Here is a 17,809-nt window from a genome sequence, read left to right as displayed (position 1 = left end):
GCAGCACGGAAACTGAAACCATATTTTGAAGCACATACCATAAATGTCCTGACTGATAAACCCCTACGAAGAGCAATGAGTGGCCCCAAAGCTGTCATACGAATGGCATTATGGGCGGTCGAGCTGAGTGAGTTCGATATTCGGTACCAACCGCGAATGGCTGTGAAGGGACAAATATTAACGGACTTCATCGCTGAGTTCACCATCATGAAAGACCAAGGGGCAGAGGAGACTCCCATATGGAGAATCCATACGGACAGATCTTCCAATAAACATGCTAGAGGGGCCGGAGTGGTACTCTACACCCCGGAAGGTGATACTTAATAAAAACTTGTAAGTAAGACGGGCTCATACCGGACGGAGGCATTATCCCCCAAGTCTTATCTACTGGCATGTATTCATAATCGTCAGGACGACACATCCAATTGTCTCCCTGAAGGAAGAAGTATCGACCCTTCCAATTACGATTGGAGTCTCGGGTCTCAGACACTAACCTAAGCATCGGACTCCTCGGCACAAAGCTATACATGCCCTTCGACTTGGTAATCTTAGACGGACGGTAACAGTGAAAAAACTCTTCCACTGTTAACCGTCTCGCTCCGTTAGACATCACACCATACAGGACCTCAACACTTAGAAAGACCCTCTAGGCGTTTGGTGAGATTTAGCTGACGGCCAAACCTAGGTACTGAAGGAGACGACGGTGCAAAGCACTTAATGGGAATTGCAGGCCCGCTTTGAACATCTGCTCATACACACCAACGTCTTCAAGACCTTTGTAATAGCACTTCTCGAACTTAAAAGGCAGACAGATGGGAATGTTATCAGGTATTTGATATTTCTGCCTAAGCGTATTGAAGTGTGGTTGCTTAATGCCGGAGATAAAATCGTTCACCGTCCATAAAGGAAGAATGACAAATTCCCTGAAACCGTAAGGGCCTATGACAGACTGGACTGGTGGATCTATACCATCTAAATCATCGTTCGAGTCAGACTCTGACCCGTCCTCATCCTGCCTTTCGTCTTCCACATTGGAAGGAGAGCTGGCTGACAATTCCCTCTCCTCGCTAGAGGTGTCCTGGTCTGCTTGACCTGACGGGAACACCTCTTTGTAGCCCACTCCCTCACGGACATAAGACTAACCACTTGACGCCTCATTAGACATCTGACACCTACAGATGACGGGTAAAGGGAACCTAAGACTCTAGATCTATACTGACGACGACCAACATGCGAAATAAAGAACAGAAATTAACAAGCAAAGAAGGTACTCACAGCTGGACGGTACGAAAAGGCGATGGACGAGCTAAAAGGACGATTAATCGCAACTTCTTGAGGCGACGAATCACACAGAGTGGATGGTTGCGCTCTGAACAGCAAAAAAATTTCCAAAGTGTAAAAATGAAAGAGATGGACAGTATATATAGAGGGAACGGCGCAGAAAAAAAAGGGGCGCATCGATTCCAACAAGCAACAAATAGAGTACCACCACGTGTCCTTGGTACATTTATGACTCTGTTCCAACCTATCAATTAAAACTCGCCTATCAAGGGTCAAAACTAACCGTCATTCCATGAGCTCGTAGAGGATAGTTGACGGGCTCATGGAATGAGGGGGCAACTGAAGAGGAGTAAAAATGAATGTGACGAATCTATGTGGTTGGATGTGACGGTGCAAAGATGACGGGTTGACACAACCAAGGAGCGCGGATCCACAGAGGATAGACGGATACAACACGGCAGTCATCCTTCCAGGTTTGGCTCCAAGAATCCCTAAATGGGATTTACACTTTACGATTAAGTCTGACGTGGCTTTGCTTGATTTCCATGCGAACGTGTATAACAAGAATTCTTGCGTCACATGTTTAACCTTGATCAAAGGACTCCTATAAGGAAAGAACTCCAAAAGGTATGTAAAAGGAAAGAGTTCCAATTCTAGAAGGAAAGGACTTCATGGTCAAGGCATGGATGTTAACCCTACACCACTATAAATACCCCAAGGCATGGGTGTGAAAAAAGGTTCTAACTTCACCTTTGGAGGGTTTTTGGCCGGCACCACACCAGTGCTCTCTGTTAGGTCTTTTCTTTTCGTTTTGTAGGTATTGTTCTGGTCTGAGAGAGCGTGCAGCTTATTGGTGATTTTTCGACATCATCAATAAGTATAAGAGTTTTGTTCTACTAATGGTCTGTCCAGTAGGCTTCTAACATTAGACCTTGACCCCTCAAGCGATCGATAGATCTCGTAACATTTCCTGAATAGATGATCATACATCTCATTGTTCACAATATCTATTTCAGTGCGGAGGCCATGTATTTTTCTGAAATTCAAAAAAAGGGAATAGACCCACCTCAGAAATTGTCTTCTTCGACTCAGTCTCTTGTAGTCTTGACAACAAGACTTTGCCTTACGAACCACTGCTTCAATTGCACTTACCCATTCTTTCTCAACATCACTCAGTTGTACAGTCGCTCCTGGTCTCAGTTGTGAATCCCAAAGTTGATGGGCTTTCTTATCTATTTTTTCCCCCAGATCTGAAACGTATCAACATCTTTTATGAAAGCATTCATAACTTCTTTTCAACTCTAAGCAACTTGTACTGGTCTTTCAATAGTCGAAACCTTCTGTAACTAAAAAAGATGATAGCCAAGTACGCAAGCCCAAGGACTATCGATAAATATAGAATGGAAAAAGAACGGAGTTGAGGACGAACATGAGCATGAAACAATTGACTGACCCCAGGTACAACATGGGCATAAAATTGCTTAGAAATTACAAACATAGTGGCCATGTTTGCTCACGAAGCCACGCTGAAATTCTTCGAAGTTCACAGTGGCTTTAATGAAAACAAAGAGGCCATTACATGGTTCAAAAGGTGGTCATTATTGAATCTTGAAGAATAATATGAATGTAGAACAAGTATAACTAGTCACATACTCGTGCGTTGCGCGTGATAATTTTTTTAGGATGATCTCATTAAATATTTTATTACTACTATAATTTTAGTTATTAACCATTGGTTTTTCATTAGTTTTTAAGTTAATAAAAACTTTAAATATACCTTTTTTTTTACCTTTACACACACACATATAGTGAATCTTTACACATCCCTTTAAGAGAAATCTACATATTCTACTTTTTTGGATGCGTAAAATTATAGACTAGTACTCCATAATAATAGTGACTAATTAATTTATATATATATTTTAGTGATTTCATTTGTAACGCTTCTTACAATTGTCATATATGTACTAACTGATGATTTGCTTAACAAAGACAAAATAAGAAGTAGAATTGTTCATTAGATTTTCGAAAGTAATAGTGTATGAAAATTATATATACTAGTGTTTAACCCGCGCAATGCGCGGGATCATTCTATTATTAATAAAATTTGTGTATACACAAATTACAGTTACATGTGAAGTGTATATATCCATACTCTATACCTCTAAGGACCCTTTGTAGCATTAAGTAATTGGGAATCAGAAGTTAAAGACTTTAGATAAACTGGAAAAAAAACTTTGATTTAGTAATCTTGCAGTCATCGACAAAACATAATTAGTTCAAGAAAACTAAAGAAAACATAACTCAAGTAATTGAAAATAAAAATTAGAGAAAAAGGTTGTCAAGCCTTAATCCTTGATTGAGTAATGCAGCAAAACAGTATTTAACAAAGTCTTAAAAGAAAGCTACAACCTATTAAGAAAATCAACACTTAATGGACACATATAATAAATGTAACCTCTATTAGTAGAGAAAGTAAAACCTAATATTTGACCCCTTCTTTTTATTCAAAATGTTGTATTGCTAAAGCACATCCCCAAGATTCCATTACTCATCAATAGAAAATCAGCCCACTACCTTCTTTTTATCTCTTCATTGGGTTTCGAAGCAAAATTTTCAATAAAAACTCAAGAACTAACACTAAAGGGTGGATGCAGGCACATATGAAAAATTATGTGAACATAAAATACTTTAGGAATCATATACTTATTCAGAGCAGCCCAAAACACCGAAACCTACAAACATTGGAAAAACAAAATGCTAAGAAATCAACCATTATTGAACAACAAACATGTTTTTTTTACACATATTCAAGGGCTAAACCCCATGATGCCACCCCTATTAAAAATAAATTATGATAAATCCAGAAGGCAGTAAATAATCAAAGAATACAATAATTCCAATTTGGAAAAGATTATAATTTTAGTAAAGCAAGAAAAACAAAGATTATAATCTGAGGCCAAAACATTGAAAGAGAGAAAATAAACATCTGGATTTTAATTCAAATTAAAATAACAAAAAGTAGCGTTGAGGATGTGAAATAATTAGAAGGGAGAATTGAGCTACACTGAATAGTAATAAAAATTGACACCAACCAACTAATAAAACAAATAAAATAGCTATATAAAGATTCTTGAATCCCAATCACACTAAATTAAACCCCAAAATTATTCATTATTTGATTCCTACAATTTCTCAGTAACCAATCAAAAATCATTATTATTACGAAAAAAAACTAAAAAAACCAAAGCAATGACACGAAAACAGAGAGATGGACATGAAGCAATTTAGGATTTTGAACATAATTTTGTAAGTTGTAACAATGTACATAAAAGAGAAATCACGAAAATGAAGATAACCTCATCCTGCCCAATTAGCAAACATTACAGCAACCTGTTTAGCTTGGCTGGAATGAAATTGAATTTCAACTAATGCACTCCTGGCAACAGAGCATAAAATATTAAAATAGCAGCAACTAAAAGTCCATAGCTTTAAAATTTTGCAGTTAGAAGATTGCATAGCAAAGATCACTTGCTGAACATCTGTTTTGAAAATAACATAAAAATGCCAACAATAAGACCAAATTAGGACACAACTAACAATTCTAATATTTTAAAAAGAACCTGCAATTATTTGCACAAAGCTACCCTCTATAAATTTTTTTGAAACCAACAACGTCAGTATTTTGCAGAAAATGAACAGCCCAATATACTTTAAACTATATAACAGTTGGTGTGTTCCATCTACTCATGCCCAGCACAGTGATAAATTAGTTTCATAATCTAGTTGTGAACATCCTAAAAACTCAAGTAGAAAGAAAAGGCAACAAAACAATTTACCACACCACAGCACTACATGAAGAAATCAAAGTCAAACATAGTCTTTGAAATCACAGAGGATAAGATTCACCCCAAATACTAAAAACAAACCCACAACACAAGAGATAGTAATAAAATTTAAAATGGAAAAAAAAAAAACAACAACAATCTAAAGAAACAAATCAGCACTGCCATTGTTGGCACACTGTAAGTGTGCTTATTTAATAGTATTCTTCTTATTCTTTATAACTTCTAGTCTGGTATTTAGAACTTGAATTCTTCTGAATCATTCACTATACTAATAAAACCTCTCTTTTGTTAATGCTTGAAGGAGGTTACATGGCTCTTGAATACCTTGCTCAAGGAAGACTAACTGAAAAAGTAGATGTCTATAGCTTTGGGGTTCTAGTGTTTGAAATAGTCAACGGTGTGAAAAACAGTATATGTATATACACACACATACACTGTCTAGTGTTATGTCTTCCATGTTAGGTTGTTGACTTGTTCATTGATCATTGATTTTTTTTAGGGGGGATCATTGATGTTTAGGGGGAAAAAATATTGTTCATTGATGATTAAGGGTGAAAAAAATATTTTGAAATGAAATTAAAAGCTATTGAGTTTTTTTTTTTTTTTTTTTTTGAGAAGAGAATGGAAAAAAATTGTTGAAAGTTGAAACAGATTTCTGCTGCGTCAGTCTCCAGATTGTGACCATGACCAAACAGAGCAAACATAATAATAAAGATCCATGGACTAATCAAAAACATTAACCGAAGACAATTAGAGAATTAGTGGATCAATAGAAGTATGTAGAATATTGTTGTTCTTTGGTCATTCAGGTGGAACCAAGAATTAAAGACGTTTGCATAATATTTTATTGGCTTTTAAAATAAAAAGCTTTTTCTAAAGATTGACAAACTAATTGAAACATTAATGTGTATACCACACAACAATCTTTAGTAAATAGTCCCTAAATATTCAACGACATAATTTTAAGAAATATGTTGGCTATTTAATCAAATTCAATAGATGAAAAAGAAACATAATTTTCTGCCAAAAAAGATTCATCCATTCTTTAAAACAATTATACATTCCTTTAAACAAATACACAATCAAACGAAAAACATGACTTTTTAGCACAAACATTAAAGAGGTTTTAGACTTTTTAGTTTCAAATAATAGATGCTCAGAGCAGCAACATTGAGAAATCAACCATTATTGAATGGCAAACATGTTTTTTCCTAAACATATTCAAGTAACAAAATGCTAACCTTGGTGTGAAACGGTTTTTATATCAAGTCAGTCCAATACGTGAATATGGTGGAGGTACCAAATGCAGGCCCCTAAAAGCATAGCCAAAAAAAAAAAAAATCATAACAGTAGAAACAGCAGAAACATGACATGGAATTCCTGAGCCACACAATTTGAATTCATTTGGAAAGAGGTATTTCATCACAATCATAGTGACGTAGGACAACCACAATAGTATAATAGAGAAGAAAAATGATAGAGTAAACCCTAGGAGTCAGCACCTAAGGGCTGCTTGGAATCAGCACCAAGCAAACTGGAGTCGGCACCAGTGTAAAAGAAAACAAACGTTTTTTATATTTCTCAAAAGCTGTGTTACAATAATCAAAAAAGTGTTTAAATAGCTACAACACAAAACCCTAATTATTAAATGTTCGGGCTTGCTTAATCTCAAGCCCAATAACTAATAGGCTCCATCCATAAGGCCACAGGTTGGGCCGTCTTCTTTTTGTTCTTCCTCCCATATGTGTGTATAATTGGGGGCCTATATCTCGTGTCCGCACCAATTCCCCCCGGGTGAGAGGAACTCGACCCTGTCGAGTGGAAAGCTGAAGAGCTCTGATAGTACTCCAGTAAGTCAGGATCCAGTCGGGATCCGCCGATCGTAGCTCATCTCTAGTAATCCATGTGCAATCGGAATGCGGTCGCCCCGCCACCAAACTAGGAAACGGTGAACTCCTCCATCCGGTAGAAACAATTTGCTCATCTAAAATAGCATCAATAGATTCTTTATGTGCATAGGGCAAATTTAAGGGTAAAGGGGTAGGCATAGGGGCATCAATAGGATTAAGTAAAGGCTCATCAAAAGGAGTATCGGGGAATAGGTTTGTAGGGCTTTTATAAGCAACGAGATCCTCAATATTAAAGGAGGAGCTAATACCATAATCATGAGGGAGGTCAATGACATATGCATTTGAGCCCATTCGTTTCAATACCTTGAACGGACCGGCACTACGAGCACGCAATTTCTTAACGGTCCCGAGAGGAAACCGTTCGGAGTCGGATCCGAATCATGACATAATCTCCTACCGAAACTGCGCATGACGCCGATGAGTATCGGCATGAATTTTATATTGAGAATTACTTACCTGACTTTTTTTGTGAAACTCAGTATGCAAATCATGAACATGTCATGCGATTGCCTCGGCGAATTCGTAAATCCTAACATGTGGGGACATGGGCAAAAGATCTAAGGGCTTCCTAGGTGTATATCCATGCACAACCTCAAAAGGACTAACGCCTATAGACCTATTGACAGAGCTATTATATGCAAGTTGGGCTATAGCAAGAATTGAATCCCAATTCCGATTGGCTTCACCCACTAGACACCGAAGGAGGTTCCCTAGGCTACGATTAACCACCTCAGTTTGACCATCAGTTTGAGGATGAAATGTGGTGGAAAATTTCAATTTGGTGCCTACTAAATGCCACAAGGTCTTCCAAAAATAACTCATGAAGCGAACATCCCTATCTGACACTATGGTTTTGGGGAGACCATAAAGCTTGACAATCTCATCAAAGTAAAGCTTTGCAATTTTAGAAGCGTCAGAAGTCTTAGAACATGGTAGGAAATGAGCCATCTTAGAGAAGCGATCAACAACTACTAGGATAGAATCATGCTTCCTAAAGGTGCGGGGCAAACCTAGCACAAAGTCCATACTCACGTCCTGCCACGGGCGATCTGGCACAGGTAAAGGCGTGCACAGACCAGTGTTTTGCTTGCGATGTTTGGCTAGTTGACATGTACGACACTGACCAACTATCTTAGCAACGCTCCTCTTAAGACCAGGCCAATAGAATTGACATTCCACTTCCTCAATTGTCTTATCTCGGCCAAAATGACTTGCAAGGCCTCCTGCATGTATCTCCCAAACTAGAAAATCTCTCACTAACGACCGAGGGATACACAACTTGTTGGCTTTGAACAAGTAACCATCTTGAAGGGTATAATCATCCAAGACGGGATGCGAAGCATTATTTAGGCTAGTGTAGAGCTCCCCAAAATCTTGGCATGATTGATAGTCATCCTTAAGTCGTTCAAACCCAGTTACCTTAACACTCATGACTGATAGCAAAGACAATCTTCGACTCAGTGCATCAGCAGCCTTATTCTCAACTCCCGCTCTATGTTTCACCACAAAGTAGTAGCGTTGCAGAAATTCAACCCAACTACCGTGCCTAAAATTTAGCTTCTTTTGGGAATTGAGATAACGCAAAGCTTCATGATCAGAGTAGATAATAAACTCTCGAGACAACAAGTAATGACACCAATGCCAAAGAGCTCGTACAATGGCATAAAATTCTTTGTCATACGTGGAGTACTTCTTCTTAGCATCATTCAACTTTTCACTGAAATAGGCAATTGGGTGACGCTCTTGACTAAGGACTCCCCCTATGCCAATACCTGAGGCATCACATTCCACTTCAAAAGGCTTGGTGAAATTAGGGAGACGCATGACAGGTGCCTCAGTCATCTTCTGTTTCACCTCCTTGAAGGCCTTAGTAGCAGCCTTTGTCCAAGTAAACTCCCCATGTTTCAAGCAGTCAGTGATGGGAGACATAATGGTACTAAATCCTTTGATGAATCGGCGATAAAAGGAAGCGAGCCCATGAAAGCTTCGAACCTCATGTATAGTTTTGGGCTCGGGCCAATCCATAATTGCTTGAACTTTCTGGGGGTCGGCAGAAACTCCTTCAGATGACACTATGAAACCTAGGAAGACAACTTTATCTGTAAAGAAAGAGCACTTCTTGAGGTTACCATATAAACTCTCCTTCCTAAGGGTTGTGCAAACTTGAGTTAGGTGGTCTAAGTGTTGCTACCTAGACTTAATATAAATTAGGATATCATCATAGTTCACAACCAGGAATTTTCCCATAAAAGGCTTGAGCACTTGAGTCATCACTCTCATAAAGGTACTAGGAGCATTGGACAATCCAAAAGGCATAACCATCCACTCATATAAACCATCTTTCGTCTTGAAGGCAGTTTTCCACTCATCACCAGGACGAACCCTAATTTGATGATAGCAACTTTTCAAGTCTATCTTGGAGAAGATCGTTGCTCCAGCCATTATATCCAACATGTCATCCAACCGAGGGATAGGAAAACGATACTTCACAGTGATCTTGTTGATGGCACGACTATCAACACACATCCTCCAAGTCCCATCTTTCTTTGGAGTTAAGAGTGCAGGGACTGCACAAGGGCTCATGCTCTCACGAACAAAACCCCTCCTAAGTAGTTCTTCTACTTGTCTTTGCAACTCAGCATGTTCTGCAGGGCTCATCCTATAATAGGGCAAGTTAGGTAGGGTTGCTCCGGGCACAAAATCTATGGCGTGTTGGATATCACGCATGGGCGGTAATTGATCGGGGAGTTCCTCAGGGAAAACATCCTTAAATTCCTGGAGCACGGACCTCACTTCTTCAGGTTGCTCCTCACAGGTCTCTCCATGAAGTTCCCTAGCAACCAAGACAAACACAATGGATTCCTGAACCGCTACCCTCTCAAATGCCTTTGGGCTTATGATGTTCAGACCTTTCGCCTTCGGTACTTCTGGCTTCTTGCTCATGTCGATTGGCTTGGGTTTCAAAGGATTAAGCACAATCTTCTTGCCTCCAAACATAAATGAGCAAGAATTGGATCGCCCATGAAGGGTGACATCCAAGTCATAAAGCCAAGGTCTACCTAAGATAATATGCCCTACATCCATGGGAATTACGTCACACCATATTTCTGCCTTATAGGTGAGGAATTGAAGTGGGACAACACATCTTTCTTTTATGGCTATGGAGGAAGTATCCACCCAAGAAACTTTATATAGGTTAAGGTGTGGGATCAATTTCAAGCCTAGGCGGGAAACAACGTTAGAGGACACCGCATTAATGCAACTCCCACTATCTATAATAACCTTGCACGTTTTGTCTCCACACTTAGTGTAAGTCTGGAAGATGGCACTTCTTCGCCAATCATCAGTTTCCCTTTGTTCTGTCAAAGCACACCTTATCACATTCACTCTAGGGACACCAAAAACAGCCTGGGAATCTTCAACCTGAGGGGAGATGGCTTTAATGCACGTGAGGTAGCTGGGATCATCTTCCCATTCGGCCTCAACATCTTGGACTTCTTCAGCATTTGGGTCATACACTAGCTCTTCAACACTTCCTACCTTTTCATCATCCTCTTGAATGACAAGGGTCCTAGAGGGACATCTAGCTGCGACATGTCCAATCCCATTGCATTTGAAGCATTGGAGGCGAGAGCCTAATCTTGAGGGCTCATTGATCACACCTTTTCCCTTGTCCTCTTTTTGTATTGGGATGTTATTGGGGTTGACCTTAGGGGGTAAGGCAAGTTTAGGTTTGCTACCAAAAGGGTGAGGGTTGGGAGGAATGCTTCGAAGCTCAGAACGTCGCCAAAAGATAGATTTGGATGCTAACTCACAATTCCTAGCAAGGTTATAGGCTTCTCTTAAGGTGGTGACTCCTCGGGTGATAATCTCGCCTAGTAGGTTAGCATTTAAACCTTTCTTGAACCTATTTAGTGTGACAACTTCTTCCTCAACTATTCGAATTCGCCTGCGGAATTCCTTGAATTTCTCTATGTATTCGGTCACGGAGCGAGTGCCTTGCCTTAGGCGATCCCATTCCTCAAGGAGGGAGCTCCTATAAGTTGGAGGAAGATAATTCCTCGAGAGGGCGTCCTTCATCTCCATCCAATCAATAATGTGGGGGTCACGTCGTCGCCTTAGGGGTTTCCTCGAAGGTCCTCCCGTAGAAAAGATCGGCTCTCCCAATTAACTTCATTCTCGCATACCTCACTTTCCTATTCTCAAATTTCAATGGTAATAGTCAAAGAATTTCTCCATTTGATGTAACCAATCAGTGAAAACCCATGGGTCTAGGCAGCCATCAAAGGTGGGTGCTTCTATCCTTTCCTTAGACATCCTATCATCATAATCCCTAGGACCATAGTGATTATAGTGATCAGGTTCAAAGTGTGGAGCTCTATTAAAGTGACCATTATTATATTGCCCATGCATGTTATCTCCTTCATGGTTAGTGGTCTCTCTTTGAGATGTTTCAATTCGCTCTACTCTATCCAGCAAATCACGGACACTCTTAGCTAGGTCTCCTATGGTCTGCTCTAAAGAGGGCCTAGATTCGGAAGTGGATTGATGTTCAGGATTTGACATGACACGACCACTACGTAGATGCATGCAACACAATATTTATGAATGCAATTGAGATTCCCAAAAATTCAAGTAATCAATTCTCAATGTAAAATTAAAGGTCAAGCAAAGTGCATGTAGAGACTAGATCGATGAATCAAAGGAAGGAATTGCAGACAAATAGTGACAGTGTTCACAGTATTACGAGATAGCCCAAATAAACATCAAATTCCCAGAAGCTCCACAAAAAGAATAAGATATTTCAAAGAAATTGCTTGGTTTTTTTTTTTTTTTTTTTTTTTTTTTGGAATTTTAGAGTGGGTACTAAAAGAGGACACAAACAGTAAAACGATTAATCTGAGCACAAATTGGATAGGATAATGGAGTATGGTGGGATATGCACATAAAAAACATAAAGATAATATTTTTTTAATGAGATAAAATTGAATCCACCAAAAAAATAGAGTCAGAATTGTACCCTAGTCAGTGGCTCCACGTATTGCATTAGGTAGCCACGGTCTGCTCTTCAAGTAATGAATTGACTTGGACTGAGGAACCTATGAGAACAATTAAAGCCCAATACAAGCAATGGGCTGTCACAGCAATAGTCTCTTTTTTTTTCTTTTTTTTTTGAAATACAATCAAATAAGCAACAGTTTTTTTTTTTTTTTTTTTCAAAATAAAATTACACTGTGCTATGGACTTGGGACATTACAGGCTTTAAAATAACTCAAAACGACAGACTCTAAAGAACTCAACCCACATACTGAAAAAGGAAAACAAGAAAAACCACAGAAACTAAAAGAGAGCAGAACCTCCAGAAGAAAATCTTGCTCGGCAATGGGCTCGCGGCGATAGGGACCGGCGACTGTGGCGGCGCAAAGACGAGGAAGACAGCGGCAGCTCGAATCGTGGAGTGGCGGGCTCGCTGTCTCGGGTCTTGGCATCGGAGTGTGTCGGCGTCCTCGGCGGCGGTGGTCGAGGGGTGGTAATGGGTTCGGCGGGCCGGTGGCCGTTGGGTTTCGCGGCGGCGTTGGTGTCGGCCGGGCCGGGTCCAGTGGGTCTCTGCTCCTTCGCCTTTTTTTTTTTTTTTGATTTTTTGGGTGTCGGCGAGAGGTCCGTGAGTCTCGCTCCTTCCTCTTTTTCTTTTTTTTTTTTTTTTTTTTTTTTTTTTTGATTTTGTGGGTGTTGGTGGGCGGTCCGTGGGTCTCTCGCTCCTTCCTTTTTTTTTTTTTTTTTTTTGTGGACTGGGTTACGAGATCGAGGCGGGCACGGATGGTGGTCACCGGCTTGGGAGCGCCACCGCTTCTCTTGGTTTTGGGGGTGAGAAACTCATGTGGGGCTTGGGGGAATACACGGATTGCGGGGGGCGCTTGGGCTTGTTTAAAATCTCATGGGGCAAAAACTTGAAAGGTACTGTCATTGTTTGCTTTCTCTTTTGTTTTTGATGGTCTTGCTTTGACGTGGTTGTCTACGGTTGTGTTGAATGGACCGGAAGTCTGCTCTAATACCAAAATTGACGTAGGACAACCACAATAGTATAATAGAGAAGAAAAATGATAGAGTAAACCCTAGGAGTCAGCACCTAAGGGCTGCTTGGAATCAGCACCATGCAAACTGGAGTCGGCACCAGTGTAAAAGAAAACAAGCGTTTTTTATATTTCTCAAAAGCTGTGTTACAATAATCAAAAAAGTGTTTAAATAGCTACAACACAAAACCCTAACAATACAAAACCCTAATTATTAAATGTTCGGGCTTGCTTAATCTCAAGCCCAATAACTAATAGGCTCCATCCATAAGGCCACAGGTTGGGCCGTCTTCTTTTTGTTCTTCCTCCCATATGTGTGTATAATTGGGGGTCTATATCTCGTGTCCGCACCACATAGTGAATAAACTGCAATTGCTACAAATATCAACATAATCAATTTATATAGGTGATTACTACAAAATTAGGCCTTACTGGCCAAAACATTGCCCAAGAAAGGCAAAAGGGTATGTACAATCTCAAATTGAGTATCTTGTTAACGACTTTTACAACAGATATAGACTCAGAATGTTAAGAGAAGCCCCAAAGAACTGAAAACTATTAATCTTAGAGATCATATATGTCAAAGCACTCATACTCTTCACAAACTCTGAACAACCAATATTTGCAAATAAATATCTGGTCAACGATTTTCAATAATCAATGTACAAAATGAGCATCTAAACAATCATCTGCACACCTATCATTAAATTTCATTATAATTGAAATCATTTCTGAAAATATTACTGACTGCCTATTTAGTCGTGACTTGTTTAGAGGAGAAGGGCAGTGCCTAGGATTTTCCTCTGTGATTGTTTGACAAAATTGACCTATACAATCTTTTATGCTATTTTCTACATGTCAGTACATGCTAAAGTCAAGAGCTTGCACTTTGAAATAACATAGAAAATAATTGATGTATCAGGGATGTTATGTGGAATATGATTACTTATCAGTAAAAAAAATTAAAATGTTATATGGAACCTGGTTCTATTGAGAGAATCCAAGATAAGAATTCATTGAATTAAAAAAAATGAAGAAAAAAGCAGATTAAAATATGCAATTCAGAGCGAAATCAAAACCAAACAGATCATGGAGAAAATTTAATTCAAATTATGAGATAAATAGAGGGAAAATCAGGCTATCCAAACCTCTTAGTTTGATGCAGCAACTCTTCTTGCAAAATACCCATGTTGTACTCGGCAAAGAACTCTGTATTCAACAAAATGACAGGGTAAGAAGTTTTTTTAAATCACAACAAAGAAAGATGAAAGAGAGACTACAAAAGAAGTGGAAGCAAACTCTGAACAACCAATATTTGCATATAAATATCTGGTCAACGATTTTCAATAATCAATGTACAAAATGAGTATCTAAACAATCATCTGCACACCTATCATTAAATTCCATTATAATTGAAATCATTTCTAAAAATATTACTGACTGCCTATTTAGCAGTGACTTGTTTAGAGGAGAAGAGCAGTGCCTAGGACAATCCATATAATTGCAGCCATTATTTCCAATTGCTCAAAAAAAAAAAAAAAAGCATAGCAATTTTAAATTGCAGCAGAGAAAGATGAAAGAAATACTGCAAATGAAGCCTAAGAAAACATTGAAAATATGGGTTGAATTGTAAAAAGTAATGCAGCAGTTCAGTGAAAATTTAAATCTGAAAAATGAAGGTTTGGACCACGACTAATCAAACCTTGATTCTGCATTTGTTAGTGGTTCATGTACAGCCCAGAATTCAGATATCTACAAAATCTATCAATAAGTGATCAATAAAATGGAACATAGTGACTTATCAAAAAAGAATAAAATAGAACGTAGTAGTTATAATGAACAGCACTTCATGTGTGGGAATTACTAAATTTTTTCGCAAAACATAAGTCATGCATTTTCAACACTTGCAGAATAATCACTAATAGAACTCAAAACCCTTAAAAGCAAGACAATGTAATCATTGAGTCAGACTGGATTGGAAACCTCACAAACACAAATAAACCAGCTTGATTACATAACATAGCAGGAAAAAAAAAATCAAAGAGAACTCCAACTATCTAGTTGGCCATCGGAAGAAGATTGAAAAAGATTAATAGAATCATAATAGTGTTTTAGGTCAATTGACTCCAGAACAAAAACCAATTCAAACCTGAGTCTACTCACACATAGATATGAAAAAACATCTTGATCTACCTTAAAATTAGCAATTGAATCAAACCATTCACTTACAAACCAACAACTTTGAGTACAACACTACTTATTTAATAGGAAGAACAGCAGCCTGAGCCTATATGCAAAAATTAGTGAAATTAAGACCCAACAAATAATTCAGCAAATTTAGACCCAACAAATTGCACTCCAATTAGTCTTACATTTGGGAGGAAAAAAAATGACAGTAATAAATTGCAATTTCAAAAAAAACATATCAAATTTTAATGGAATTTCATTGAACGTATATAATGTAACACCAAAAGAACATTTGCTGTTATAACCAAATTAATAAATTCCATAAATATATCTATGAGTACAGAATGTTGACCAACAGCTTTGATGGCCCTAATACTTAAATTTAGAACTGAAAATGCAGAACTGAAATAGGCAGGAAAATTTTGTAACATATTCACAATTTTCCTAAAGTTCCAAAAGATGCTAATAATATGTGAGACACTCAGCATGATGTACTATAGAACCCAACATTTGCAAATCTAAGGGCATAGAACCGAAGTATTATTAATCTGATTTATGGATTTAACAAACATAAAACCATTAAAAAAAAAAAACCAATTACAACAAAACTTAAATCTCACCATGAAAACATAACAAAACTAACCAAAAAAAAAAAAACCAAAAATTGTACATGCATAATAGAATGAATAACACATTCATTACAGGAAAAACGACATCAAAGGGCCTAAAACAAAAATGGAACATAATAATAACAAAAGTGAATATATTGAATTGAACAAAAACAAAATTTTATCAATACAACAATCGGAAAAACAGAACTCAAGAAATTGTCAAAATAAATCGAAAATTAAGGAAAAAGATAGCAGATTGGCATCAGTGGAGGCAGAAAGGAATTTTAATATTCAATACCTCCTTATTCTCTATGTTTCAGGGTTTCATTTTTTAAAATCAAAGCAACTACAAACGAAAACTTTAAATATATACTGCAAAAACCTTAACAACAATGGTAGAGAAGAGACATGGGAAACAAAAATATAAAAAGGGGAAAATATTTCAACAAAAAATTAAAAACAACATAAATGAAATGACAGAGCTTTGATTGAATTTCAGCACCAAATTGATTTCAGTTTGAGAAAAGTCATCAACAAATCTACACTCTACAGTAATTTTCAAAACCCTAGAAACGGTAATTGAATAGAAAACCAAATGGTCCAAATCTAACCCGTCTATCAACATAAATTAAACAAAACTACTCCTAACCAAAAAACCTAAATCATAACCGATCAAACCGAAAAACCTAAATCATAATCATAAATAACGCCCAAATGATTTTCCAAAAAAAAACCCCAATTTGTAAAATTAAAAACAGACTTTGTTATTCAGACTTACTGTCTCTCTATCGCCCTCTATCCTTCTGTATCGGCTGATTCCAAACGATTATTAAAAGAATCTTCAAACGATGTAACGATTCTAAGTGAGCAAGTTTGCACTCTGTTGTAGAGAGGAAACAGAACATGGGGCAAACTGCAAAGTAGATCGGCAAGGAAGGGTTTTTCTTTTGGCTGGTTTGTGTTTAATGAATGGAAATAGCGGATGCTTTTTTTGTATAACGTTTGGTTTGAGGTTTTTTTTTTTAGTGAGATGCTTTCAAACAGTGTTGTAGCAGTAAAGGTTAAAATTTTAAGATTATGGAAACGACGCAACGTGCGAGTCTTTTAACTTAAAGTTACATACGGGTCAATTTTTAAAGTCTCTTCTTTTCCTAAAGTGCCAACACTTCTTTAAAAGGTTTCTGGTTTTATATATAGTATTAGATTAGATTAGATTAGATTAGATTAAATTATATATTAGATTAGATTTTCCATTGTGAAGGTCAATCCTAGGGACCATGAACATACCCAAACTAATTAAAAAATACTACATTCATAATATTTTTACAATACTTTCACAACTAATTATAAGTAATAAATTGTTACGGATTGTTATTGGTGAGCACAAAAATAATTTCATTAGTAGAAAAAATTAGAACCAGTAAAAACTTATCACTTATAATTTGTTGTAAAAATTCTGTAAGCACTTCACGAATGAATTATTTTAGAAGAATCATAATGAGATTGGCAAAGCATTCAAGTGATCGGGCTTGTATAGTGGATTTCAATGCCATTGTCAAAGCCACTGAGAAGAAGGGAATGAGAGTAGCTTGGAGCTTGTCGATGATGCGTTCTTAGAAATTAGAATTATGTTCAATCATGGGGAAGTTGACCTTGGGCCTTAGGCCCGTACACGTTGGCCCAAACTAAGGAATATTCAAGCATGCCAAGACAACGCCATAATCAGAATGGTGAAAATGAGACACTCTTAAACATAAGTGTTAGAGCATCCACATCAGTGTATCTAAAATCATGTATAATGCAAATTTTTTTCAATTTTACACATTTTGAGCTACATCAGTGTATCTAAAACTAGCTAAAATAGTGTAAAATCATCCCCGAGCTACAGTACCGTGTAAATA

The 17,809-nt window shown here is 37.7% G+C and overlaps 1 long non-coding RNA gene across 1 annotated transcript; it reads right to left on the bottom strand.

Moving 5' to 3' along the window:
- Window positions 1-4,425: 4,425 nt before the first annotated feature.
- LOC142634396 (uncharacterized) lies at window positions 4,426-16,944 on the bottom strand. Its single transcript, XR_012844134.1, has 4 exons — window positions 16,687-16,944; window positions 14,259-14,319; window positions 6,371-6,442; window positions 4,426-4,823 (listed from the first exon to the last, which is right to left on the bottom strand). It is a non-coding gene; the product is annotated as an uncharacterized LOC142634396 (long non-coding RNA).
- Window positions 16,945-17,809: the final 865 nt, after the last annotated feature.

This window comes from Castanea sativa, chromosome 5, assembly GCF_040712315.1.
Source record: "Castanea sativa cultivar Marrone di Chiusa Pesio chromosome 5, ASM4071231v1".
Taxonomy (NCBI): Eukaryota; Viridiplantae; Streptophyta; class Magnoliopsida; order Fagales; family Fagaceae; genus Castanea; species Castanea sativa.
This window is presented reverse-complemented; position numbering and strand designations above follow the sequence as displayed.